The sequence below is a fragment of the Rhincodon typus genome, chromosome 8 (assembly GCF_021869965.1).
Source record: "Rhincodon typus isolate 14 chromosome 8, sRhiTyp1.1, whole genome shotgun sequence".
NCBI classification, from domain to species: domain Eukaryota; kingdom Metazoa; phylum Chordata; class Chondrichthyes; order Orectolobiformes; family Rhincodontidae; genus Rhincodon; species Rhincodon typus.
The window spans coordinates 64,968,953-64,996,265 of NC_063339.1; the positions used below are offsets into that span (position 1 = coordinate 64,968,953).

Consider the following 27,313-nt stretch of genomic DNA (forward strand, 5'->3'; position numbering starts at 1 on the left):
GAAGGAAAGACTTGCACAGACTTGAGTTGATAATCCTGTGCTTCACACTTTTATGTGAGCATTTTGGAAGTCTTTTTACTCAATGACACAATGTTCAGTGATATTCTCTTAATTTCTCCGTTTAATTAGCTAAAAGCGCTTAATAAAAAGCGTAGCAAGAAAATCTTGTACATGTACTGCATGTGATGCTGTTTTATTGTCGAAATATATGACAGCATTTCACGTTGTCTTCACAAATTCTGCTTCAGCAATAGCTCTCAGAATATTATTAAACAGGTCAATTGCCTTCAATATTCATGCAGTGATAAAGTGAGAACCTATTTTTCAAAAACACTTAATTGTATATTTTAATGCATTACAGACAGTGCAAATAGCCTGTATGTAAAACTGTTGTCATGACCAGTCACAAGTCAGAATTCCAAAGTGCTGTGGATATTTTTGAGTTTATTTCAAAGTATGTTTTTTTACAAAGATGACTGCTACTGAGGCATAATAGTGCAAAAACTACTGTGTGGCACCGGTGAGATGTAACACGTAAAGATATCAAAGAAACTTCAAACAAAATGGGCTGTAATCTCTGTGACGATGAACCAAGAAGCTGACAACCCCTGCTCAACAGCAAACCAAGCCCTGCATTTTGTGTTTTTTTTCTCCCTGGAGTGTAATATGCAAGAACAGGGTTTAAATAGCCAGTTCCACCTCCACTGGAGTTGGGAATGAACACTTTTATGTGCAGTAGCCTGGGTTTGAGAATTAGTGGGCTATGACATCCACAGTAGAAGGACTGTTCCCTTGTTACCTCTGTTTTGCAACTGAAGACTCTCTCACCCTGTGTGCTGCTACATTTGCAACATAATAGCACTGTGGATGTATGCAAACTGCAACAGTTCCGGGGGGGCAGTACTCCACTGCCTTCTCAAGGACAGTTATGAGTTCTCAGTAAATGCTAGTTTTACTAGCAGTGCACACATCCTGTGACATTATTTTTAAAAAGTTAGATAATGTCCATTGGCTGATATCCTTGGCATCAGATTCAGAGGCAGGAGAAAAGAATTGTGACGTCTATTTTGTTATTCACTGTGAACAACTAGTATTCTGGACTTCTTCTAATCATGCAGGTAGTCAGTACTGCCTTGCAAATCCTACTATATATCTCGAACAAAATCGTACATATGTGTCATTTTTATTATTGTGGAGTAACATTAGAACTTGAGATTAATTTGCATTGACAACAGACAAACATTTCCTCAATTTAAACTTCAGCGTTGATGCCACTGTTGGGACCAGTCCATGCATAGGAGTATCTGTACTGTTTAGTTGCAGAATGTGCTTTTACTATTGAAGTGTCCCCATTCCCATGCAGAAGCAATTTTGCAACCATACTGCTCTTGATAGCTTTATTTCATTTACCATAAGCCCAAAGTCCTGTTTGGTAGGAAAGCATATAGACAAACTGAATGCTTCAATAGTTAATTGAGTGTGTGCTTATTTCTGATGCACCAGTGCATTGTGAGAAGGATACCTGCATTAACACTTTACCAAGTGGAGAATGGAAAGTCATCCAAGAGATAATTTGAAAAACTATGTCAGCGTGAATTAATTTTCAGCAGCAAACAAGCAGGTGTTGGCAGAAACAAATAATGTGAAAATGCGGGGTGTGCAGTAGTCTAGTGTTTATGTTACTGGTCTCGTGATCCAGAGGCTTGGATTTCTAACTGGGGCTATGAGTTTGAATCCCACCATGAATTTGAATCAGTTGATGAAATGAAAAACCATTATCAGCAATGATAAAAAAAAAAGTAGTGACTGTAAAGCATGAAGCTATTGGATTTTGTTTTAAAAAATACTCAAATAGTCTACTCATTTCTTTAAGGAAGGAAGACACAATTAGCGACAGATTGTTTGATGAGGACAAAGTAGGATGTTCTGTTCTTAACTAGTCTGGCCAAAGTGTGACTCCTGAAATGTGTTGACCCTGAATTGCCCTTAGAAATGACCAAGCAAGCTATTTGCTTGGGTCAAGCCACTACAGAGAAGTATATGAGTCAAGCCAGATGGGCTGGCCAGCATTGTGCAAAGCATCAAAATCGGACATGACAAAGGCACACCCCACCCGTTTTACCCTGCCATGTCATCCTCATTAAAAGCAAAGAGCTTGTACCAAATTTGTGAGAAGGCAGTCATTCATACTGACAGAATCATTCTTATCAACGCTAACATCCCAGGCTCTTCCATCACTGTCACACCAGCGAATAGAGTGGTATGCAGTCAGGAAGGATTGGGCCTTGTGATCCTCAGTATCAACTCCATACTGGACATAGTTTCATGTCATCAGGTCTATAGGCAAATAAATTTGGCGCTAATTATCTCCCTTCTACTTCCCTCAAGTAATGAATCAGCAACACTCCGAACACTTAATGAAGTACTGAGCATAGCAAAAGCACAGAATGATTGGTTTGATACCACCATTAATGACCGAGTTTGCTGAGTCCTGAAGAGACATTTGGCTATGTTAGGCTTGCCGTAGACGTGAGAGAAGCAACATGAGGGGAAACACTTCAGACCATGACCTCACCAATCTTCCTGTTGCAAATGCTTTTATCCATGAGCGTGTTCCATTTTCATATTGACAAACCGCCCATCCTATTGTGTTCTGGGTGAGAGATTCAGAATAGATCCAGCACCGAAAACCTGGATATCCATCAACAGCAGCAGAACTGCATTCAGCTACAATCCAAAATCTCATAGAATAACACATGTCACACTCGACCATCAAACAAATAACTATCCCCAAATCGATGAGATATGTCGAAGAGTGTGTCAGCAGAATGCCCATTTGTGCCTGAAAATTAGATGCCAAACTGGTGAAACAGGATTAAGAGTGTGCTAAACTGTCGAAGCAGTATGCCAGCCACACATCTCTGCGAGGTCACAACTAAAAGATTATTTCAAAACTGTCCTTTCACATCCAACCATGAAAAGTGAACAGTTGTTGGAACTTGGATATTCAATGAACATACTGATCAATGACTCAGACCGGCACAGCCAGGTAAAAGACAAGTTTGAAACATTTGGAACCACAAGTGCTGGGGAGTTGATCCACCTCTGCCTCCTCCTGAGGCCCCAGTATGTGCCAATCTTCATTCAATTTGACTCAGTCCACATAATATTGAATTGAATATTGAATATCCTGTACTGTCATGTGTACTCTGTTGTAGGAGTACAGTGAAAAGCTTTTACAATGTCTGTACCAGGGCTTGCTGCTTGTGCTGTCCAGGGCTCACAGCCCAAGCGTTGTTCTGGGGCTTGTTGCTCTAGGACTTGCTGCCTGCACCTGCGGCTGCTCCAGGGGCTAAGGGGAGAGAAGGAAAAAAGAGAGGAAAGAGAAAAGAAAATGAAAGAAAAAGAATAGGCAGAGCAGAGGAGCTCTAGCAGGAGCGTCCTACTCTGCTGCTATCTTGCTGTCAAAATGTCTAGATGATCATACTTCAAGCCAAGCTCTTTAAGTTGACCTACAACACTGACAGAGTGGAAAATTGTCAGGCTGTCCATTATGGCACTCTTTTTAAAACACTTGGCCCTGATTGTCCCATCCTTTTTATTTTGGGTCATTGGTTATTCACCTTGCTGTTCGTCTCATTATAGCTTGCCAAATGCAGGAAACACTTTTGTTTGCGATAGAATGGCAATAGTTAGATTCCTTTTGAAATATCATAAAAATTGGATAAACACATAATTTTTGTCAAATTTTATATATCACAGTGTATGAGGGTCACATCAGGTTTGACAGGAAACAATTAATGTTGAGCTTGAGCATTATTGATCAATGCTTTCAAAAAGAGTACAATGGTAAATTCATCTTGATAAGAACAGTTGTAAAGCACCTCATTGTTTTAATATGTTACACACCTAAGGTAAAACGGTACTTATCTAAATGGTCTTTGACAGCGCACAATTTGTTAAGATTACCTGGAAATAATCACAACAGAGTAATCTAATTGAAATTGATCGTTATGGCAGTATAAACCAGTAGAGCAATGCATGAGCAGTTCATAACTGTTATCTGAAGCTTTCACTTCAGTTACAGAACTAAGAACGCTCCCTGGTATATGTACAATTTCAGCATAGCATGTTGCTCTGGTTTTGGTGTACTTTGCTGATAGTAACTGCTGCTTTGACCTTGACAAAGGATAGTCTTAACAGAATCACACTAATTTATGTGTATAGTTAAATAAAGTGGTGATAATTCAAAATTGGGGAGGCTGAAATAGTTGCTTTTGGATGCCACCATAAACTGAATTTCTTGTTGCTTGTTTCCATCTCTGGAAGTCAGCAAGACTGTGCGCAGGTTATGTTTGACCCCAAGTTGAGTTTCTGCACCAAGACTGCCTACTTCAGCCTCCGTAACATGGCTCAGCTGTCATCCTGCTTCAGCTCAATAACTAAAACCCTTCCCCATGTATTTATTATATCTAGGCTTGACTAGCCCACTGGTCTCCGAGTGGACTCACATCTTCCACCCTACGTAAACTTGTACATGTCCAAAACACTTTTGCTCATATCACAACACTTGAAATCTCATTCTGCCATCAACAATTTTCCCTTTAACCAATCTGCTTACACAGTGCACAGATCAGCCCTGCACAAGCAGCCACCAGATATATTCAAGGTGGCACAGATTTTTTAAAAATTGCCTACATACTTCAGATAAAATTAAATGTAATGTTGCTCATCACCTCCTTGCACGCTGAGCTTCATTGGCTGTCCGTCTAACAATGCCTCAATTTTAAAATCTTCCTCCATGTTTTCAAACCTCTCCATGGCCTTTCACCTTCTTTCCGCCCCCACACACACACCCCATTTCTGTGATCTTCCCACAGATTCATAATCACACAAGGTATCTGCACTCTACTAATTCTAATCCCTTGTGCGTTCCTGCTTTAATTATTTCACGATAGAGAGCCATGTTTACCACTGTCAAGAACTGAACTTAAACATCTGCATTTCTCCAACACTTTGTTCCTTTGAGATACTCCTTAAAGTGTACCTTTTTGATCAAGCTTTTGGTCATCTTTCTTTATTTCTTCTTTGGGCCACTGTCAGTCAACATCAAAAATAATGTAACTGTTTGTGTTGGGGCACTTTACTAAACAAAATGTGCTGTATTAATGTAATTTGTTATATGCAGTTAATTATCTTGATCAGTAGTTATTTATAACTGGGTAAAGAAAAGAAATGCCTCTGTACTAACACAACAAATGATTTGACTATCCAATCCTTATTCGTCACTTGGGAAACCATTTCCACCAGAACAATGTCTTCATCTCAGAATTATAATCAATTGTTTAGTTTCATGCTGTTTCACTATAACAGTGAGGCCCCTTTCAAATCAAGTTATGTGTTGCTCTTTATTTCAAAATGTATATTTTATCTACTTTAGTCATTGTACTGGTCTTGTTATGCCACAACATTCAGCAGTGTTTTGCTTTTTGCTATTCTCTTGCTGACCTATTATGACATCTCACTTTTCTCTCCTGTAAAATGTTTTCTCTGTTATCTTTGACAAACATCCCATTCTATTCTTCAGCTAAGTATAACCTGGTAAACTTCTCTCAATGCCTGTCAACATTACAGTTAACCTCAGTGTTTAATCTCATCTCATCCATTGAAGCTTCAACACGTTGACGCAAACGTATTGGCACAGTTCTTTCTGGCCTTGGGGAACCATTCAAACTGACAGGCCTCTCCAAAGAGAATGTCAAGGAAAGGTTAAGCATCTATGACTTGACAATAATTTGAAATAAAATTTGTACTCATTGTGGTTCAGCACCCTGGAAACACGTTACTATACTTGGAGGTTTGGCACAGTCAGTACACTATTTGAGTGGCTAATTCCTGTAGACAGTGTGAATAATGCAAAAGCAACCGGACTAAAATTTCCATTTCTCTCCTTTATAGATTGGGAGGAACAGTATCTGCATACAAGATAGTACCTGATGAGGTTGATGAAATCAAGGTAATTGCCTACTTTTACTAGTTTCTGAAGATCTTCAACTTGCCTTCTGTTTTTGTGATTACACCTTGGTGATCTTCAAGAGTATAAAACATGTCAAGTCCACAATGTTAGTCATTTTCATTCAAATTAAACAGTACTTTAGTACAATGACCCTGTTTTTAGTAACTATACCAAATAACAGCTGGTTCCTGATCCTTTCTGTCATTGAAGATCTTGACTAGCTGTTAAAAAGATTCACAGATTTAGATCCATGAAATTGATGACTTTCTTTTGGCTATTCATTGACGTATACTCCGTTTCATAACATGGAAATTCTGTACCCCCATGGACAGCTTGACAATCGTCATTCTACACTTCTGTTTTTGGCAGCAATTGTTGATTTATTGTGAAGGGTAATATCTGACTTTAAGGTAAGTGGCATATGCTTTGTCCTGTTTGGTCTTTTTTTTCCTGATTGTCTAGCATTTCAGCTGTGGTTCATCACTGGCTCCCTCAGGGCAGCGAAGAGTGCAACTCCAATTCTTTGGTGAAGTCATGGAGATTTTGTTTGCCAGTATACTGAATTTGGTTATGCTAACTTTGGGTTCAGATTGAAAATTGTTATGATCCTTGATGTTGTAATGTGGCAAAGGACCAGTAACTTTTTTTTAAAGTAGAGAGAGTGGTGGATTAGGGAAACAACTAAGGGAATAAAACCACAAAATCTACTTTTTTGAACAAACGAGAATAAACCTCGCTACACAACATTATAGCAGTAACACAATCTGCAATAAATGTGCACCCTATATTCTAGCACACAGAATTAACGTGGCAATATTGCCAATAAACTGTGATTAAACACCTTTATGCATATCAAAATAGCAAATGTGATCGATCAGATCCTGCAGATTTTTCAGTAATTCCTCCCAGACAATAATGATGGAGTAGATCATCGCATCTCATTAAAATTTGCAAGTGATTAGAATTCTTCACTTTTGCAGATCCAGCCTTGAAAGTCCCTCTCAAGAGCTAACACTGTTCCCATTTTAGTTGATCACTCTCCATTTATTATCTATGCTCCCCGGACTCCAGAAGCTGCACTCCAGTGCTTACTCAGAAGCACTACTCCAGCTTTTTTTTAAAACCATAAGCTTGCTTCTCCAAACTAGAACTGACCTTGGGTTTTTTCCCTTCAGCTCTCGTCTTGTTCAATTACATCAAGCACATACTGGAAGTGGGCTTTTTAACCCTTACTCCTGGCTGCACTGAACTAATGTGGCACATGCCTTTTTCTGGTTCCTCACAGCTTCTAGACCCGTTATGAAGCCCTTACACCAACTTTCAGCTGTCTACTAATTCTTGGAACTTCTACCTGAGTGCTAACAGCACAGGGGTATCCAGTCTCTCTTGAATTCTCACGAAACCCCTGACACAGAACTTGCGTAGTTCAGTTGCCTTCCCAGCAGTAGAGCTATGCCTACTATAGAATCTACGTCTCTCATTCTCAATCTGATTCTGTCTCTCTCATTCACTCACACTTATTCTCTCACTCACATCGTCACTGACTTCCAGTGTCACTGTCTGTCACCTTCCAACTACTCCTCAGTGATACTTGAACTGTGTTGAGTGACCTATTAAAAGTCTTTCAACTAGTCCTGCCCCTATTCCTCGGCAGCATTTAATGTAACTAACATTTTGGAACAACCACATGTAGAAATGGCTTGGAAGTGAGTGTGCACTCCATGCTATATTCTCGCAGATTGCTGGGTTGCAGCACAAAGAATGCTTGCAAAAAGAAAGATTAATCATGAACTGAATTTGGAGTTGTCTGAAATCTAATCTCCAGTTAACCAGTTCATTCTCCGCTCATACTGTGCGAAATCAGGATTAATTTTAGAGTAATATTAACTACCTTTAAAAGGTTAACAACAGAAATCAGGGTTGTTTGGTTAATTATCATGATTTCTGCTGATCAGAAGTTGAACGTGTTACACAGATTTTGTAAGATGCCGTGAAACTAGTTGATTGCACATTTGAATGGCCCAAAATTAGCCGCAACATTAGCTATTGAAGATATTAGGCCACCTTGAAATTTACCACACAGGAAGAAGCCTTTCTGCCCGCCTGCTACCATTTTGAAGAGCTATTTAGCCTTGTCCCACTTGCAGGCAAACTTTTCATTTTCAAATATTTACCTTGTTTTGAAAGTTACTATTAAATCTGATTCATTACTCTTTGAGAGAGTGGATTCCAAATCATAATGATTTGCTGTGTAAAAGTTTTCCTCATGTTGCTTCTAGTTCTTTTGTCAATTATTTTAAATCTGTCTTGAGCTACTGACCCAATTCCAGTAAAATTATCGTCTCTATCTTTGCATCCTTCCATCTTTAAGACCCTTCTTTCATAATTTTAATCACCTATTTTAAATTTTCTGTCAACCTATTCTGCTCCAAGGTGAATAACCCAACTTCCCGAGTGTCAGCATAATTCAAGTCCCTCATTGCCTGTACCATTCTTGCAAATTTCTTCCCCACCATCTCCAAAACCTTGACATCCTTCCTGAAGTGCACTGCCCAGAATCAGATACAATGTTCTGGTTGCAGAATATTGTGTTTTTTTTCTCTGTTTGAATCGGTGTTAAATTATGTCATGTTCATGTGTATGAGAGGGGGCATTGTTTGGTCAAATTTTTGATCTTCATCTTTCGGAACAAGCAATTGGAAGCCAGCACATGTTTATCACGGTTCACAGCTTTTAACTGATAATCAAAAAATCTGCATAAGTAATTATACATTTTGCCTGTGTGTTTGTGTGGGAAGTAATGATGAACAAGTGCGCAGTGCTGGAACTGAAGTTATGTCTTAGAATATTGATCAAATTAACCTCAGTTGCTTAGCAACTTCAAAAAAGAAGTTATTGGTGTAAATTGACTATAAGACTTCAGAAATTCTCATGTCTTAGAAGCTAATTGCATGCCAAACAGCATAAGCAGCAAGTGATAGAGCTAAGCAATCCCACAACTAATGGATCAGATCTAAGCTTTGCAGTCCTGCCTCATCCAGTCACGAATGGTGACAAACAATTAAATGACTCACTGGAGGAGGAGACTCCACAAATATCCCCATCATTTATGATGGAAGAAGCCAACGCATTGGTGAAGCATTCATAGTAAGCTTCAGCCAGAAATGCCATGCAGGTGATCCCTTTCGGTCTCTTCCAGTGGACCCCAGCGTTACAATACCGGTCTTCAGCCAATTCAATTCACTTCTTGCAATATCAAGAAACAGTTGGAAGCACGGGATACTTCAAAGGCTATTCCTGGCAACATTCCGGCAATTGTAATGAAGACTTGTGCTCCAGAACTTGCTGCTCCCCGAGCCAAGCTCATCCAGTACAGTTTCAACACTGACATCTACCCAGCAATGTGGAAATATGCCCTTGGTATGTGCTGTACATAAAAAGCAGGTCTAATCCAACCTGGCCAATTTGCACCCCATCAGTCTACTTTCGATTACCAGTAATGTAATGGTAGGTGTCATCAACAGTGCTATCAAGTAGCACCTGCTCAGCAATAACCTACTCAGTAACACCCAGTTTGGGCTCCACCAGGGCCACTCAGCTCCAGATGTCATTACAGCCTTGGTTCAAACATGGACAAAAGAATTCCAGAGGTGAGGTGAGAATGACAGCCCTTGACATCAAGGCTGCATTCGAGTGAGTGTCACTGGGTATCAGGGACGAATTCCCCACTGGCTAGTGTCATATCTGGCACATGGGAAGATGGTTGTAGCTGTTGGAAATCAGTCATCTCAGCTCCAGGACATATTGGCAAGAGTTCCTCAGAGTAGTGTCCTAAGCCCAACCATCTTCAGCTGTTTCATCAATGACATTCCCACCAGCATAATGCCAGAAGTGGAGATATTCGCTGATGAGTGCAAAATGCTCACGTTTTGTGACTACTCAGATATGAAGCAATCCATGTTCAAATGTGACAAGCTCTGGGCAATATCCAGACCTAAGCTGACATGTGTCAACTAGCATTCACACCACACAATGCCAGGCAAAGACCATCTCCAATAAGAGTTAATCTAACCACCATCCCTTGACATAGCAACAGTGTGTACCATCTAAAAGATTCAATGCAGAAATTCACCAAAGATTCTTCAATAGTACCTTCCAAACCCACTACTTCCATCTAGAAGGACAAGAGCAGCATGGGAACGCCATCACCTGCAAGTTCCTCTCCGAGCCACTCACCATCCAAGCTTGGAAATATATCGCTGTTTCTTCACTGTCAGTGAATCAGTATTCTGGAATTCTCTCCCCAAGGATATTGTGGATCACTGTACAGCACATGGACTGCAATGGTTCAAGACCACAGCTCACCACTACCTTCTCAAGGGCAACTCGGGATGGACAATAAATGCTGGCCAGCCAACGACGCCCATGTTGCACAAGTAAATTCAAAAATAACATTGGCAAGAACAGCAAAGCCATTTAATGCATTTTCCATTGATGGTCCAAAAACTGCTGCAGCAGGCATAAAAGAAGCCCTTCCAGTTGCACATGCCTTGTTATGTCATTGAAATGTTTGCCCAGGTATGTCATACTGTTGATTTCTCTCCAATTCCATTATTCAGTGTATTCTTCCCTGATTACACACAGGTCATGTTTCTTGCTCCTTCTCCAAAGTACAGAGAACTCAACAGCTAAGAGAAAGGCATCTTCTTCCCCAATTAATTTGCTTCTGATCTATCAATGATAAAAACACACTTAATTAGAGTTTGAATGGTCATTTGAAACTTGACAATAACTGGCTATCTTACATCACTTAAAGAAATCATTCCTGGGTACTACTTTGGATCTTGATTATTTCACAACCTAGCATCTGTTTGACTGCGTGCTGTCAATATTTACTGAGAAGGGAAAATTTTATTTTGTACTTTTAAAAAAAAAACACTTGTCAACTGAGATCGAAACTTAGGAACGGGAATAGCCCATTTGCCCATTGAAGAGTTTGAGGGAAGAACTGTGTGGATCTGACCTCCAAACATGACAATTGATAGTGAGGGTAAACTATTGTCTTGAAGAGTTGATGGAGCTTTAACATGGCTATCCAAAAAAGTTGACAAGTAGCTTTAGCAATTTCTGATCATAGACTATATGACCATACAAACAGTGTATTCTGTAAGACCATTAGATTGAAAATAGGAAGGAGAGGTGGGAATGTAATGAGCACTCCATTTCTTGCAATGTCTTAGAAAGATGCACTAGTATGCTGTAGACCATGGTCAGACATAGTTTGTTGGGGAACACCAAACATAGCAAACGTGGCAGTTAATATTTCAACAACTGTTGCACTACTGGTATTTTTGATTCATCTCACAAAAGGGAATTTGGTAAAATGTCACTGGAATATAGCTGTATCCTTTAACATGGAAAATCTCTTTCACAATCTTGCACCACAGCTCAGAAGGAATTTTGTGTGAAATGAGAGATTTTTTTAATTGTTGAGCTTGATGTTTCAAATGGCTTGACCAGTTGATTGATGTCTTTATTGATGTCAGGCCAAAAGACAGATTCACAATACAATCTCTTGTGTTTTTTCAGCGTCTATATGATCGATGTTTATATGACAGTATTTACCAGGATGTTGCCGGGAATGGAGAATTTGAGTTATAAGGAGAGACTGTGAGACTGTTTTCCACTGGAGCATAAGAGGTTGAAAGGTGACTTTAGAAGTTTATAATATAATGAGGGGTATAGGTAAGGTGAATGGCAAGTGTCTTTTCCTTAGGGTGGGGAATTTCAAGACTAGGGGGCATATTTTTAAAGTGAGAGGAGAAAGATTTGAAAAAGACATGAGAGGTAATTTTTTTATACACACAGTGGTTTGTGTGTGGAATGATCTTCCAGAGAAAGTGATGGGTACGGGTACAGTTACAATGTTTAAAAGACATTTAGATAAATACATGAATAAGAAATGTTTGGGGAGATAAGGGCCAAGCGCAAGCAGATGGAACTACTTCAGTTTGTGATTAAAGTCAGCGTAGACTGGTCGGACCAAAGGGTCTGTTTCTGTGCTGTATGACTCTATGAATCAATGAGTCTGTTACGTCATTCACCGTGGCTGCTCTGTGACCTAATTCCAGATTCCGGAATAACCGAATTCAATTTCAGATTTAAAATTAACAATTAATGGATTTAGTATCAGCTGGTCTTTATGGAAGGTATTTCCTACTTTCACTCCTAAAAAGCCTGATTGCAATTTAAGGTTATGTCCCCTACACCTAGATTTTCAAATCAGCAAAATATTGTTGCTTTTTCAGTAGTCTATTAGTTCTCCAAAATGTCTTAAAAAAACAGTCATCCTTTAATCTTCTAAATCCCAGAGAGTACAATCCTAGTTTTTGAAATCTCTCTCCTCGCATTTAACTTTCGGACATAAAAATTGAATCTTTCAACATCAGAGTCCAGAGAGAAGCTGAGAGAAGATGTAATAAGAAAAGCAATCAAAGAATTGGCAAGAATCAAAATAGAAGTGGTACGGTGTCACATAACAGTTTGGCAGTCGTAACTGATAGAATTCTACAGGTACATTGGATAACTCGGAGTCTTTCTGAAGTGCTGATTTGTAGCAGTTTATTTTTCACACTGAATTCCCTGAAATGCTTGTAGATTTATAACAATCATGCTGGCTCTTCGATCTTTGGTTTCTTGCCACTGTCTTTTTTTACATTGCAGGAACACAATCTATTTATTGCTGTAAAAAGAGATATGCTGTTGCAGCTTTTTCTCTTACACTCGTCAGGACAGGATAATATGAAAACACATAGGGAGCACCAACTTATATTACATGGGAAGCAGATACTGATTAGTTGGCAAGTAGACTCTGATGTGTAAAGACTTTGCCATAGAGAATGAACCAGGGAACAGTTAACTGCCAAGATTTTGTTTAAATTCAAACCATGCAGGGTTGACTCTGATTGGTCAAGTCATTGCCATGGGGAGCGCAGCAGAGAAATGTTGTCTCCTGAAAGTTTGCTTAGTTTTGAAAAAAGTCACAATGTCTGGACATATTCTTTCTGTTTGCAAAGAATAGGGCTTATAGCATGCATAAGGGGGCCTGACTGAAAATCCTAAATTGATCGTTAGTATCATTCATAATCAGAATTATTTAACAAGTGTTGTCCAATCATGAATCTCATCTAAGAAGTACACTGTATTCTCTAAGTTTTAAAAGTGCAGGGTGATTGTAAATACTCTGTTTGTTGTGAAGAGCTGAATGGTATAATTCACCAGTTAGGGTTTCCTATACAAGTGGCATCATGCTGTCACTGAAATTCATTTACAAATATAATGGTATAATGAATTTGTAAGAATAAAGTGAGCCAATGCCTGTATCCAGTCGTCAAAATTACAAGTGAGTACCACGTATGAATCTGTCCAAGAGATAATTCTATTAGAGTTCAAAACTCAGTACAGGCAGTCCCCATGATGCAAACAGTTGCACTCTGGAGTCTGTTTGCAAGTCAATCTGTATGTAAGTCAGAGCACAATTCAGCACAATAGAGAGCAGCTGTTCATAATTACAGGAAATGTCCATATGTCATATCTTTAAATTTTGAAACTGTGTGCAGGATCGCGGTCATAGGTATGACCTTGATAAGTCAGACATTCGTAAATTGGGGACACCCTGGATCTTTTCTCATTAGAACCCATGTTGAAGACCAAAGAATTGCAATTCCTGAGTCTCGACCTTTCCCCTCCAATCCTCTTTGGGGAAAAGTCAGAAAACCCAAGGAAGATCAGAAGAAAGAACTCATACAGGAAAAGACCCAAGATCACCTGATCAGCCGTCAAATTGAAGGACGACTGTCACCTTGCAGATAACATTGCCTCATTGTTACAAAAATGAAAAGGACTCCAAGGAAAATAACTACCTACTTTGTGGTCTGGGTTTCAAATCTTCAAAACTTGATTTACCCCAGCATCTGTTGTTTACCACCCGTAGGATATGTATTAAACCACTTGACTTTTGTCTGATTTAATCATGTTTGAGTGTGTGTCTATGTATATGTTTGGGGATTTGAAGGGATATAGTTTAAGTTGCATAAATTAGGAATCTTTTTTTTTTACTGTTCTTGTTAAAATTAATTGTACTGGAATAAATCAAGTTATATTGTTCTGTTGCTGAAGCAACCTGACATGAATTGCTTTTATCCCAGAATACCAGTCACAATCAGGCAAATTAGCCAGTCTTGGTGGTCTCATTGGGATTTTCTGCATTTATGTATTTTGTGACGTGGGGCATGTTTATTGTACACTTTTTCTAGTTAAGCCGTGACAAATGTGGGTATGTGTACTGTAAATTCAGTTAACCATTCAGCATGGATGTACAACATTAAAACAGGAAGGTACCTAAAGAATGGACAAAACAGATAATTAAGTAAGATAACATTCTTTTAAACTAGAGTCAGGGGCATTGAAAATAATAATAACCTAGCTGGAAGGATAGCAGTGTTCCACAGAGTTCTGAGCTGAAATTGCTTCTATTAACTGTGTGCATTAATGATGCACAAAAAAATGAGGAAGAGTGCAATCCAAATTTGTAGAGAATGTTAAATAAGGAATTAGAAATCGAGGCAATGCAGAATTGTGCTTTACTTTCCACTGAAATTTGCACAGTATCAGAATTTCACAAAGTGTGTTTTCTTCTAGAATTCCAAACACTTTCATAGCTCCTTGTTTCTATCACTTCCTTTGTATGTTTCTGCTTATTAAGGAGGCAATAACTCCATAACTCCTTCGTCCATGCAGAAGCCCACAGAATGCAAGTTTCTTGCAGCTACGCAAACAACACGCTGGTGTTGATTAATGCCCAAAGATTGAGACCAAGCAGGCCACCTGATAGTAACTGCTTCAGACTTGAAAGAGGCCCTAAGCTCCGTAGTTTCATTTCTGCAACTTTACAGCAATTTTTCTTATGATTAATTTTGTCAGTGAGGCTTAGGTTAAACTTAGCCAAAGAGCTGTCAGTCTCTGACAGGTTTTTCAGATAGCCTAACACTCCTCCTTTGCCACCCTTTCTTCACATCCACAATAGGAGAAATTGTTGCAGTTCTGTGGACTCTCTCAACTTTGTGAAAAAAGGATAGATAAAATGATTTTGTTTTGAATGCAGATATAGAAAGTTAGCAATCTGCCTCTTTATTGCAAGTGCTGTGTCGAATTATTGAATGTTAACACATAGAAAGCGGCCATTGGCTCATCATTAAGTTTTTGGAAGAGCTACCCAATTAATCCCACTACTTTGCCGTATCCTCATAACCCTGTAATTTCCTCCCCTTCAAGTCTTTATCAAATTCCTTTTTGAAAGTTATTATTGAATTTGCTTCCTCAATAAAACTTGCCTCTTTAAAGTGTCTTGAAAACCTTAATAACTTGCTACATAAAATAAGTAGCTTAAATTTGTGTCTTCTGACAATGGAAACAGTTTCTCTTTCCTTGTTCTGTCAAAACATTTAATAATTTTGATGCCTCCATTAACATTCTTTGCTCTAAGGAAAACACTTGCAGTTTCAGTAGTCTTTGCATGTTCCTGAAGCCCTTCGTGATAGGTGGCATTCTGGTAAACCTTCTCTTCATCCTTTCCAAAGTTTTAATGTCCTTCCTAAAGCATGAAGCCCAAATGTGACACAATATTCTAATTGAAGCCTAACAAGGATTCCAAAAGATTTGATGTAAGCTTTAGTGCTATATGCATCTAAAGATCCCATACACTTTTTTTAACAGCTTTATTGATTTGTCCTGCCTCCTTCAAAGAATTCTGTATGCAAACCCTCCAGGCTTTTTGGTTCCTGCACCTCCTTTAAAATTGTCCCTCAATTGGATAAGACCATAAAATGCTGGTCGAATACTGAAATTTATTGCAAAATATATAAAATATGTAAGTCAACAGTTTTAAAAAGAATTTACAGAAAACTATTCTCGAAATCTCCCAGCCTTGCACCTTTTTCCTAGTTCCTTGCTGAAGGGTTTCGTAGTGTGCTGAAAGCCACTCTCCTGACTTGCTATCACTTTAAGACCATATTTGTTCAGATAACCCCAGGGTTTTCTACATCTGTTAATCCTGTTCTGCTCTACTGACCCTATGAATTGTCACTCCCTCCACACTGTCTATACTGCAAAATATCCAGTACAGTCTATTGGTTACCACATTCTATGGATCCCTCATCTCTGAACCTGTAGAATTCTTAGCATCATTTGCAGCTGAAGCCCAGTTCTATGACACTTCAGTGCAACTGTACCATTCCTTAGTAGCCAACAGATTGCATACACTTGAAGTTTTGTTGGTTATTTTAGTTCAATAGAACTGAGTAAAAGGGTAATGGGCATTGTGTCCTGTCACAGCCAGTGGAGTTCATTGCTGCAAATGTGTTTTAACACAGGAGTCAGATATATTTGGTACTTATTCTTGATTATTGAGTCTCACCTGCTTGGAAGATGAGTTTCTGAGGTGGGCTGTGAGACTCAGTGAATTCCATTATCTCTAGATTTAGACTAATGTTTATACCTTTGTGTGTTGAGAAGAATTCAGTTACAAGGTAATTATATTGACGTTTTCTGTACAATGGAATGTACTTGCTGTTTCTCATTGCATTTGATAATGTGGGAACCTCAAGTACTTTTTACTTTAACATATTTGACCTTTACAATCCCTATTCTTTTGCATTCTTTACTTTGGATTTACAAATTAAACTGTAATTCATCTCACTGAAATTTTTGGATTCTACATTCCAAAATGATTCTAAGATTTTCAAAGGTGCCAGGCCCTCCATCTCATAAATCAAGAGACACACTTTTAAAATGAGTACTAAAATTGTGAATTGCTTTCTTTTTCAAATATAATCCAAAACAGTTTGACAACTTGTGTTCATCATTCATAGTTTATTTGAACTTTAAAAAACAGAGCTTTTTACAAAATGTATATTAATTCATCAGAAAATTTAGAAGTTTAAAATATCCTTTAAAAATCCTATTATGTCTGCATGTTCTAAGAAGGATCCACTATCCATCACGACATTATTGGCTGAATCAGTGACTTCACCGTGAGAGGGTAATTCACATGTCTCAGTTTAATGCATTAATACATTATTTCTATACAGTGGAGTAAAATGATCACTTCTATATTCAAGTTATTCAAAAATACAGCAGTGACAGATTATTGAAACAAATATGGATAATAATTAATGATCACTTGAGGAGCTTGAACGTTGCTGAAAAGAGTAACATGATAAAGCTTTTCTCCACTATGGGAGAAAAGAGTGTTGACAGGTTCATAGCCTTTTCTGTTATGGTCAAAATCGTTGTGCCTGTTGGAAATTTGGCATTCTTGTGTTTGTCTTGTTGAGTGTGAGATATGAACAGCTTTGGAAACTTGCCTTTCTTTTTCAACAATGATTGCTAACAGGTGAAGACCCTCTGGTCCATGCAACCAAGTCAGTTACAAGATCTTGTGTATTATAATATATAAGGACTCCACACAAGTTACATAAAGGTTTCAATAATCAGGTTTGATCGTGATTTTCACTTACTATATCTTGAAATAATTTAATATAAAAAATGGTCAGGTATGTTGAAGATGCAAAGTGAACAGTACAGTTGTGATGTTATTTTAGTACCAAAGGATGCAAATTTGCATTTCCACATATCTTAAAGTGCTTTGCCTCAAAAAGTGTGAAACAAAGGATTTTAATTAGCAAAGGAAAGTTTGAAAATAGAAACTAGGTCATGAAATAGGATGCACAGCAGAAAAGTGTTTTTTGTAATAATATAATGTTAATTTGTTGTTAAGATTAAGGATAAACAGATGATGTGTATTGATTGATTATATCTTTTAGGCACCTAAAAAAGAGGGCTGCTGGGATATTGAGTTTGTGAGTAGATTGAGGCAGATGCATTTAGTTCTGCATTCTGAAAATGAAGGAACTAACAAGGAAAGGATTTGTCAGGTTTCATACTGTATCTGCTTTGGAATTAATTAATCATTAGGGAGATTTTTTAACGAAAGAGGGTGGAGAAAACTGGATAGAGAGGTCAAGATTGTAGGAGGAAACTGAAGAGCCAGTATTATTGAACTGAAAAGCAGCAATGATGTTTTCAGAGTGGAAGGAGAGTACAGGAACTTGAAAATTAGGGTGAAAAATAAAGTCAACTCTGTGGTGACTGTAATGATTGAACTGAGAGAGAGAAAAGCAATGCTTGCACTTGTGCACATCTACCTCCACCATCTCACTATGTCTAGCCTTTTTCCCACAAGATACTCAATCCTTTGTTTTTTAAATAAAACTGAATTGGTGACTTGGGTGCTTTGCAGAGCTGCTGCTCGTAATCGAGTGTCTGGTCAGCAGACAGAGACCCAACAACGTGGCCCCAGCCCCCAAGCAACTGTCAGCAAGAAAACACAAGATTCTTGTGATAGCTGAGGCTGAATTTGACTGAGAAATCATGTTGCTGATGGTCACTGAGAATCAGCATGCCTGTATTTTGGTTTGGCCTGTGGTGATACTGAGCCATTCATCTGAGATAAATGTGGTGAAACTTTCAAACACTGAGTAAATGACATCCAGTCAAATTTGAGATCAAACATCACATGATTTAATATCCTGTGATCCTTCCTTCAGCAATATGTTCAACCAGGATTGACAACCTGGAGGCTAAATACCACTAGATTCTTACAAATTAACTCCATTTCTTTTCAAAAACCTGAGTGCCGTTCCTGATCTTTGCAACCACCAGAGCATAAGGTAAAGCACTATGAAGCTCCTTCTGAGCTCAATATTTCAATTCATGCATCTTACATATTTGAGAGCAACACAGTTTTCAGCAGATTTCTTTACACGAGTTTTAAAATATCTCTGCAAACATGAAATACCATATGCCGCTCATTTTATAGGAGCATCTGTGGTGTCTGCATATTTCAGAGTCCATAACCAGGCTTAATCAATCGAGCACAGTGAGCACAGATTAGTTACTGGAATCGTATTGTCAAACATAGAACAAATGTACTGTGGCATACCACAATACATTGATCCTTTTATGAAGAACTAAATTAAGCTTAAATTTTAAATTTTACTAGTCTAAGCCTCTGTGCCTTACCACCTGCTGCTAACTATGTATATATTCTGCATACACCCTTCCTATATGACTTGTATGCTTGTATATCTCTATGAGATTGTCTCTCCATTGTCTACTTTCAAGTTTCTACAGTTCTGCCTCAAGATGTAGACCTTTGGTACCTAAAGTGTTAGGTTGTCTCATGACTGTTCTCTGAACTTTTTCTAGGGCTTGTGTGTCTTTCCTGTGAATGTGATTTGAAATGGACATAGTCAAGATGTGTTGTGGCTAGACCGCTGCACAGTGCTAATATTTGATTTGTTGATAAAATAATGTGATTTTTTTTTGGTTACTAGCTTGCATTGATTAGCCAAACATACAGGAACCTTTTGACCTCTTCCAAATTTATTCTGAGCTATTTTAGTCCCATTCATAGAGCCCTTATGAAGCCCATTACTAAAGTTCAATTATGTAACCTATTTTGTAGTGATTTTGTTTCAACTTTTATAGTCCATTAATCAAGAACATGAAGATCTGTGCTGCTTTTAACCAAAAAATATAGTGTCTGGGTAATTCACCCAGGATATATAATGGCATAAGTATGTTACATAGTGCTACAGGACATGAAATATCAATTCCAAAAGCATAAAGGCTGTAACTGGAAAAGAGTGTTCTATAGTATAGATGTTACAAAGCCATTCTTATTATTAAGGATACGTCCTTCTTCAAAATAATTTTTCCACACAAGAGAGGAGGAATGTTCATTACAGTAGAATTCTTAAAGACAACAATTTCTTTCTGAACAAAGACCCTCATATTTGGGTGCTCAATCCTCCAGTAAGGTCAACAACGAAGAGAGTTTCTTTGTAAAGGCTTCCCCAGAATATGTAATGGGGCTATGCCACAACACCACTGTATCATTGGAAACCACTGTCTCGTGGGATGCAATTTTTTAGCCCATTGCATGACTCTCCTGATCAAGGAGTTTTACAGCAGCACACAAGCTAGTTAAAGGTTGTAGATGTCACTATTTACCTTATTTTCCAAATACCTCCATTTCATAATGCTTTACATGTTTGTGATAAATTCCTGTGTGTGCTACATTTTAATAGAGCTAGAAATTAACCAATTCATTAATTCTGCTAGTAACTGCATGAAAATATATAGAGACAGTTCCTGCAAGTCCATATAGGAGCAGTGCCAATCTTAAAATATACATCATTGATGCCTTTAATCCAATTACTTTCTGCAAGATTGGGAGATTACTTTTTGCTAGAAGTCCTTTAGCTACTACATATTTAACATTTGAAATGTACGCAAGTAAACTTTTTAGAGCATTAATATTATATTATTCTCTACTGAACATAAATTGTGTTTGGCCCCACAGCACAATTGGTGAGAAATCAAGAGTTGCTACACATAACCATTTTAATAGGACAACATGAAATGTATTTTAAAAAATCGTTCAGTTTTCTTGCTGCTTAAGTGATGATCCTCATCAATAAAACAAGTCTCTTTGATTTAGAATTGTCAGCACATTTTGCACTGTATTGAAGCATACATTTATTGGATTCTGCCCCTGATTTTAGTGAACCACTAATCACGTTGCTGATTATTTCACATCACCTGATTTTTTTTACTGGTGCTGAAAGCTGTAAATTAAATAATTCAAAGAAAAGGCACATTAATGTTCCAGCACCTGGATTTGTGTATTTGTAAATCTGAGCACACTGACGATCAAAAGAGAATGTTGAAATTCTGCCGCCATTGAGAATCTGCACGTATTTATGCTTTAAAAATATTTGGTCACGTGTTGTAATGCCACTTTGGTCAACTTATTGCAACTAGCAAAATGTTTGAAATCGGTTAATAAAGTAGTGTTGATTTCAGAAGTTCTTTTTATTCATAAACGGCATGAGGGCATTGCTGGCAAGGCAGCATTTATTGCCTATCCCCAATTGCTCAGAGGGCAGTTAAGAGTCAACCACATTGCTGTGGGTCTGGAGACATATGTAGGCCAGACCAGATAAGGATAGCAGTTTCCTTCCCTAAAAGACATTAGTGAACCAGGTGGGTTTTTCTGACAATTGGAAATTAACAATGGAATCATGGACATCATTAGATTCTTAATTTCAGATATTTTATTGAATTCAAATTCCATGTCTGCTGTGGCAGGATTCGAACCTAGGTCCCCAGAACGTTATCTGGATCTCTGGATCAGCAGTCCACCGATAATACCACTAGACCATCGCCTCCCTAGTCATAATCACCTGATATTGGCAGTTAACAATTTGCAGCAATTTCTAATTTTTTTGGTTTGTTAATAAGCAGCAGTTTAGATATGATACATCAACTAATTCGATAAAGTATGCAACCATGACAATTGAGAATGCTTCATTAATCCTGAAGTCATTCTGGGATGGAGGAGTAGAAGCAGCACATTCCCATGTCCCAGATGTCCTGCAGTTGATTGTCTTTGATGGCAGGTGTCTTTGTTCTTCACTCTTGCTCACATCAGGGTACTCCTAGTCTTCCCTCGAGAAAGTGGTGGCTTGTCTCCCTGCTCTTGGTCTTTCCTCCCCGCCTGTCCCTGTTAATCCACTTTGTCTGGGGCTGGCCATCTGTGCTGTTATCAATCATCTGTTATGATGCCCAGGGTGACCACTGTCCCCTTGCCAGCCTTCATTTGCAAGTTAATTTTTCATTTCTTCTAAGAACAAGCACTCCTTATTTTTCAGTATACTGCATTGATAATAGTGTCGTTTGGTATCTAATAAATCGTTGACACAAGTCATGACCTCTGTGATTCTTTCAACCTCTTCTCTGTTTCATAGAGAGATTTCTTCATATTTGCAGATAGTTACCGATGTGACACAGTTAGATGAGGTCTCATGCTACACAGTGAGTACTGAATATGGAATGTTGGGTTGCAAAAGTTTAAGAGGGGGCCCAATTTTCAACTCTTCTTTTGAGAAAGAAATATCCTTCTCATAAATTATAACTGATCTATTTATTTCTAACTACAAGTACAGTTTCCTATTTTCCTGATTATATATTGCAGATAACCTATAAAGCGATTAGAACTGCTCAAACAAAACTTTGAGCGGCTACTAAACATAAAGCCAACATTCTCAATCATGGGGTCCAACTGACATTTTCTACCAGGTCATAGCAGGCGAGCACTGCTAGTTTTTGAGTTTCTTCTTCTATCTGTTTTGCTGGGCCCATTTTAACGAGATGTTTTCTGAGATATTAGTCTTATCTAAGATTGATCTGACATTTAGAGACCAAGGGGGGATTGGGAGATGGCCTTAAGGGCCTCATTTTGCATGGAAATATTTATCTCAGATCCATGATATGTGTAGGCACAGAGACTAAGAAGTGACTCCTTATCATAGTTTTGTCTCCATTGGTTGGAAATAGAAGGTAGGCTTTCAAATGGGCAGATATCTTCTTTGGTCTCCTTTTTTGTATTTTTTATACTCAGGTTGAGTTGTTTGATCTCTCCCTGTACTCCCTCATTCTGCATTGAAGCTATATTATCATGCCTTGAGAACTTTGGCTCATTTTTAGTGGTTTCTGGTACACTGATATCTGGGGAGGCGATGGCCTAGTGGTATCAGCTTCAGACTACTAATCCAGAGACCCAGGTCATGTTCTGGGGACCAAGGTTCAGATCCGCCGCAGCAGATGGTGGAATTTGAATTCAATAAAAATGTAGAATTAAAAGTGTCGATTGTTGGAAAAACCCACCTGATTCACGTATGGAAGGAAACTGCTGTCCTTACCTGGGCTGGCCTATATGTGACTCCAGATCCACAGCAACGTGGTTGAGTCTCAACTGCCCTCTGGGATGGTCAATAAATGCTGGCCTAGCCAGCGGTGCCCTCATCCCATGAATGGATCTGGAGTGAGTGGCTGAAGCCATCTAACAGAATGGCTTTACAAAGGGGAGTAGGAAATTTGATGATATTCAATGATCTTGGGGTTCTTATGGGAGAATGACGGATTCCACAAAGTAGAAGGTATCCCTGTCATTCCTGAATACATAGCATGATGTGAATCCAATTTGTAGCTTGGGGAATCAACCTCAGGTTTTAGCAGAGTAATAGAGAAAGTGGTATGGAAAGAAAGTGACTGCTACTTATTTTGTATGATAACAATGCAAAGGAGGTTCTTTTTCCTCTTCACTTTAATCTAATTGCTTACTTTCTTCACATGGATCTTTTTCTGTTTTTGGAAAATACTTGGCATTAAGCCACAAAGTTGTGCCAAGAGAGCAGAGAAAGAAGAAACCACAAATTCTTTCAGGACCTTCATTAATATTGTGTGACTGAATGTCATTGGCACCATTTAAGTATCACTGACCTAAATATTAAGTTTTCTGCTTACTCTTTCCTGTGCACAGCCCTCCCAAGAAGGAAATAGTTGCGACATTTTAATGCATAAGTTATCGAGTTGAAACTCTCAAACAGAAATTGAGTTGCTGTGATTAGCAACTGTCTAATAGAAACTTACATGGTTGTCAATGGATACTCCTAGGCCTTTCCTCAAGCTTGCATATTTTCAACAGATGTTGAGAAATGACTTATATGAGGATGCTTGTGTCACCAAAAAGATTAAATTATATTTATAAATATTGTTGAGCTGGCAATGTCCTCTGGTTCATCTCTCCTCTGTAAAAAACCATTCTATTGAAATATTAATCCTGACAGGATTTTTTGAATGCTTTGCTCTTTGTAATTTTTTTCTCTACATTTTTAATAGTTATTGATTTATTTTCATGAAGAGAGCAATATTATTTGCGACTACAAATACATATGTTGCAGTAATGTTCTAATGGAATATTGAAAGCTGTGAAGGAAAGTATACAAGATGGTTGATTTCCAAAATGCTGTGTTAACACTGTTAAAAAAAAATTTTGACTGACAATTAAAATATCATGCAATGTTTGCCTCACGATAATCATTTTTGGCTATTCACATTAACCCTTCAGTATAAACTTTAGTGGTTTCTGAATGGTTTAGTGCATGATCTAATTATTCAAAGTACTCCCACAAAATATCTTGTGAACTTTAATCTGTGGAAAATTCATGTAGAGTGACATATGAAAAATGTATTCATTTTGCTTTGAAAGTAAAGGCTTTTTGTTAAGACTGGAGCCTTAAACTCAAACTCGTCCATTTGTGTTGTCCCACTGCAGAGATCAAACAACCTCCAAATTCGAGAAATTTTGGAGGACTTGGCAGAGAGAATAATTCACCTGACTGGTGATCTGGAGTTTCAGAGGGAAGCAATTAATTTTGTTTAAAATTCAGCTGTGAAAAATGAAATTTAAATTGGACAGCTATGAACACCTAGAATAATAATGGTTGAATGGAATTACTGGCATTATTTGCATTACATCACTGGGTAACTAAAATAGATTAACTGATATGGCCCAAAAGCAGGCAAGTGAGACTAGCTCAATTGAGGAAACCTGTCAGTAAGGATGATTTGGGCCGAAGGGACTATTTACATGCTGTACGACTCTATGACAGATAATGGCAACTCTTAGTAGTTCAAGGTGAGCTGATGGAAAGTTACGATGTGATATTGGCCCAAATTTTGTTGTCAAAGTAATGGCAAGTCCCATGGTACTCACCATTATTGCAGGATGGTGCAACAGCTGCAGGTGAGGAGCAAGTGCAAGTGTAAATGTGAATACCTAAACATTGCTGTCTGAGTTTCTCCACCTTAACCTTTGATAAATTGACATCTTACCATTAGTCTTCCCCTTTAATAAGGATCTTTCCTTATTTGTACATTAATTGCCCACTAAACTCGCCACAATAACTTAAATCTTGTCACAAGCATTCCTTGTGGTTTTGGTTATTCAAGGAAGTTTTGAAAATGACTAATTTTAAGTTAACTGTGTTTCTTTTCATTCCTTCCTCTCATTTCCTTCTCTTAACCCAATTTTTCTTTCCCTCTGTTTATCTCTCTTTCTATACTTGATTTAATGTTGAATTTGTCCAGTCTAATTCACCCTCTCTCTCTACTTTGTTTTATTTCCCAAACCTTCGTTCTGATTGGATGAGAAGTACCATTAGTTGGCTTGTGTCCTTCACTTTGTTGTTTTTGATGCTCACTTTAACCAACTGTGGGCAGAACATTTCTATGCTGCATGGCGCAAAGGTGAGACTAATTAACCAAGTTTGATGCCCTGCAACAGGAAGTTCTGATACTTGATTTTATCTCATATATAAACAAATAGGAGAAGAATTCTGGATTCTCTCATGTGACAAGAATTGTTTGGTCTGGGCACTTGAACATAACCTTTGCATCAAGTATTTGGCAGCACATTTGTAAATATGGTATTTATCCTTTCAGTGTCACCCTAAATATGGTTCGAGAGTGAATCCTAAATAAGTTCTAAAAAACGTTCTAAACTCACAATCTCGTGTGAAAAAATACTAGTGTTACAAAAAGAAATTTAAGCAGATTTCCATAACAGCTCCAGCAAGGCTCTTAAACTAAAGGGTTGAAACGCCTCCCTTTGATAATTTTTTTTTCCCCAGAAGAGCAGATTTGTATTTGTTTGATGTTCACATACATTTGGATATAGATTTTATTGTCACGAGCATTCTGGTACAATGAAAAGTGTATAAAGGCACCATTCTTAATATACAAAAGACAGGATTAAAAAATTAGCAAGACAGAAATTTCAGCTTTAGTATTGATAATACAGTGCACTGCAGAAAGACTGCATCATAACACTGTAGTTCCAAAGTTCAGAATTATTTTTGTACTTCATGAAATAATGTGAAACAAATCATACTCCTTTTTGCTGTGAAATGAAATGAAATTTTGTACTGAAAAACGTTTTTTTCGCAAAAGATTGAAATCAATTGTTTCCCAAAACAAACCTCTCACTACTTGATGACTGTCTTTTTACAGACCAGATTTTAAAAATTCTACCTGCTAGGTTCCAAGTCACCTCTAGATGCCCAGCTTCATCTGCTTGTACAAGGTTTCATGAAAGCAGAAAGGTTTGATGCCCACTCTCAAGTTTTTCCATTCAGCCCCTAGTTGGACATCGCGTCATTTTGTTGGGAATTACAGATTTTAATCTGCAATTGCTCATCTTAAAAGCCACAGGTAAGATCAGTGAGAAAGTTTGTGGGTTGCCTAAGTGCAGCTGTAGGTTGCCTGAATTATAGCAGTAAAGTACCAAAGGAAAGACCACTTATCTAAATTTGTAATTGCATATGAAATTATGCATTCTGCTGCAAGTTTCTGCTCCATTTTTGAATGTTCCATAGTACACATAGAAGTTTCCCATTGAATGTTCATGCCTCAATAATTTTAGCAAGGTCTGAATACCTTGAAAACTAGAAGTTTTAGTTCACTGTTTACCAAGGTTACCATGGGATGCAACCACCCTTCTGAATGTCAAACCAGCATTCACAGACTCTTATTTCTGCTCCCTCAGAATCGTCACTGTTGGTTCTGAACCATAACCTTCCAATTAAGGGTCAACAATACAAACACAGAATCATATATCTGTGGGGTATTAATATGCAGCAGACAAATAAACTGTTTTGCCACAATTAGGAAGTAGAACTAAATGCACTATATCAACTGCAATTTATAAACTAAAATCATGAATCGGTGAAATCATACCATTCAAGGTGGGCAGTTAAGTGTAGCAATGCTGTCAGAATTGGAATATTCTTTGGTTCAAATATGATATAAGAAACCAGTCAAAGTATATTATTAATAATAAAGCAACTAGTTCACTACTGCTGAATGCACTTGAGAACATCCTTAAACAATGGAAAGGAGGGCTCACCTCTAGGTTGGTAAGATATACTCAATTATTTGGCACAGAGGTTGAGGTCAATTAAGGTTGAGGCAGGCTGAATCAAAAATACTGGCTCTTAATGGAGCAGGTATTCAATGGAGTTCAGAAGGCTGAGGGGGATCTGTCGAAACTTACAGAATACTGAGAGGCCTGAATAGAATGGATGTGGAGATGTTTCCAGTAGTAGACCCGAGGGCACAGCCTCAGAGTGAAGGGACAATCCTTTAGAACTGAGATGAAGAGTAATTACTTCAACCAGAAGCTGGTGAACCTGAAGAACTCATTGCTGCAGATTGCTGTTGAGGCCAAGTTATTGATTGTATTTAAGACTGTATCAAGGGTTACGGGGAGAA

General features: G+C 38.1%; 1 protein-coding gene across 1 annotated transcript in view; it reads left to right on the top strand.

The window, feature by feature from the left end:
• The window catches only part of LOC109914904 (gephyrin-like), a 161,883-nt gene that overhangs the window by 40,246 nt on the left and 94,324 nt on the right, over positions 1-27,313 (top strand). Inside the window, exon 2 of the mRNA XM_048600442.1 lies at positions 5,959-6,016. The gene's annotated coding sequence lies outside the window, so the exon portion shown is untranslated. The remainder of the gene's footprint in view (positions 1-5,958; positions 6,017-27,313) is intronic.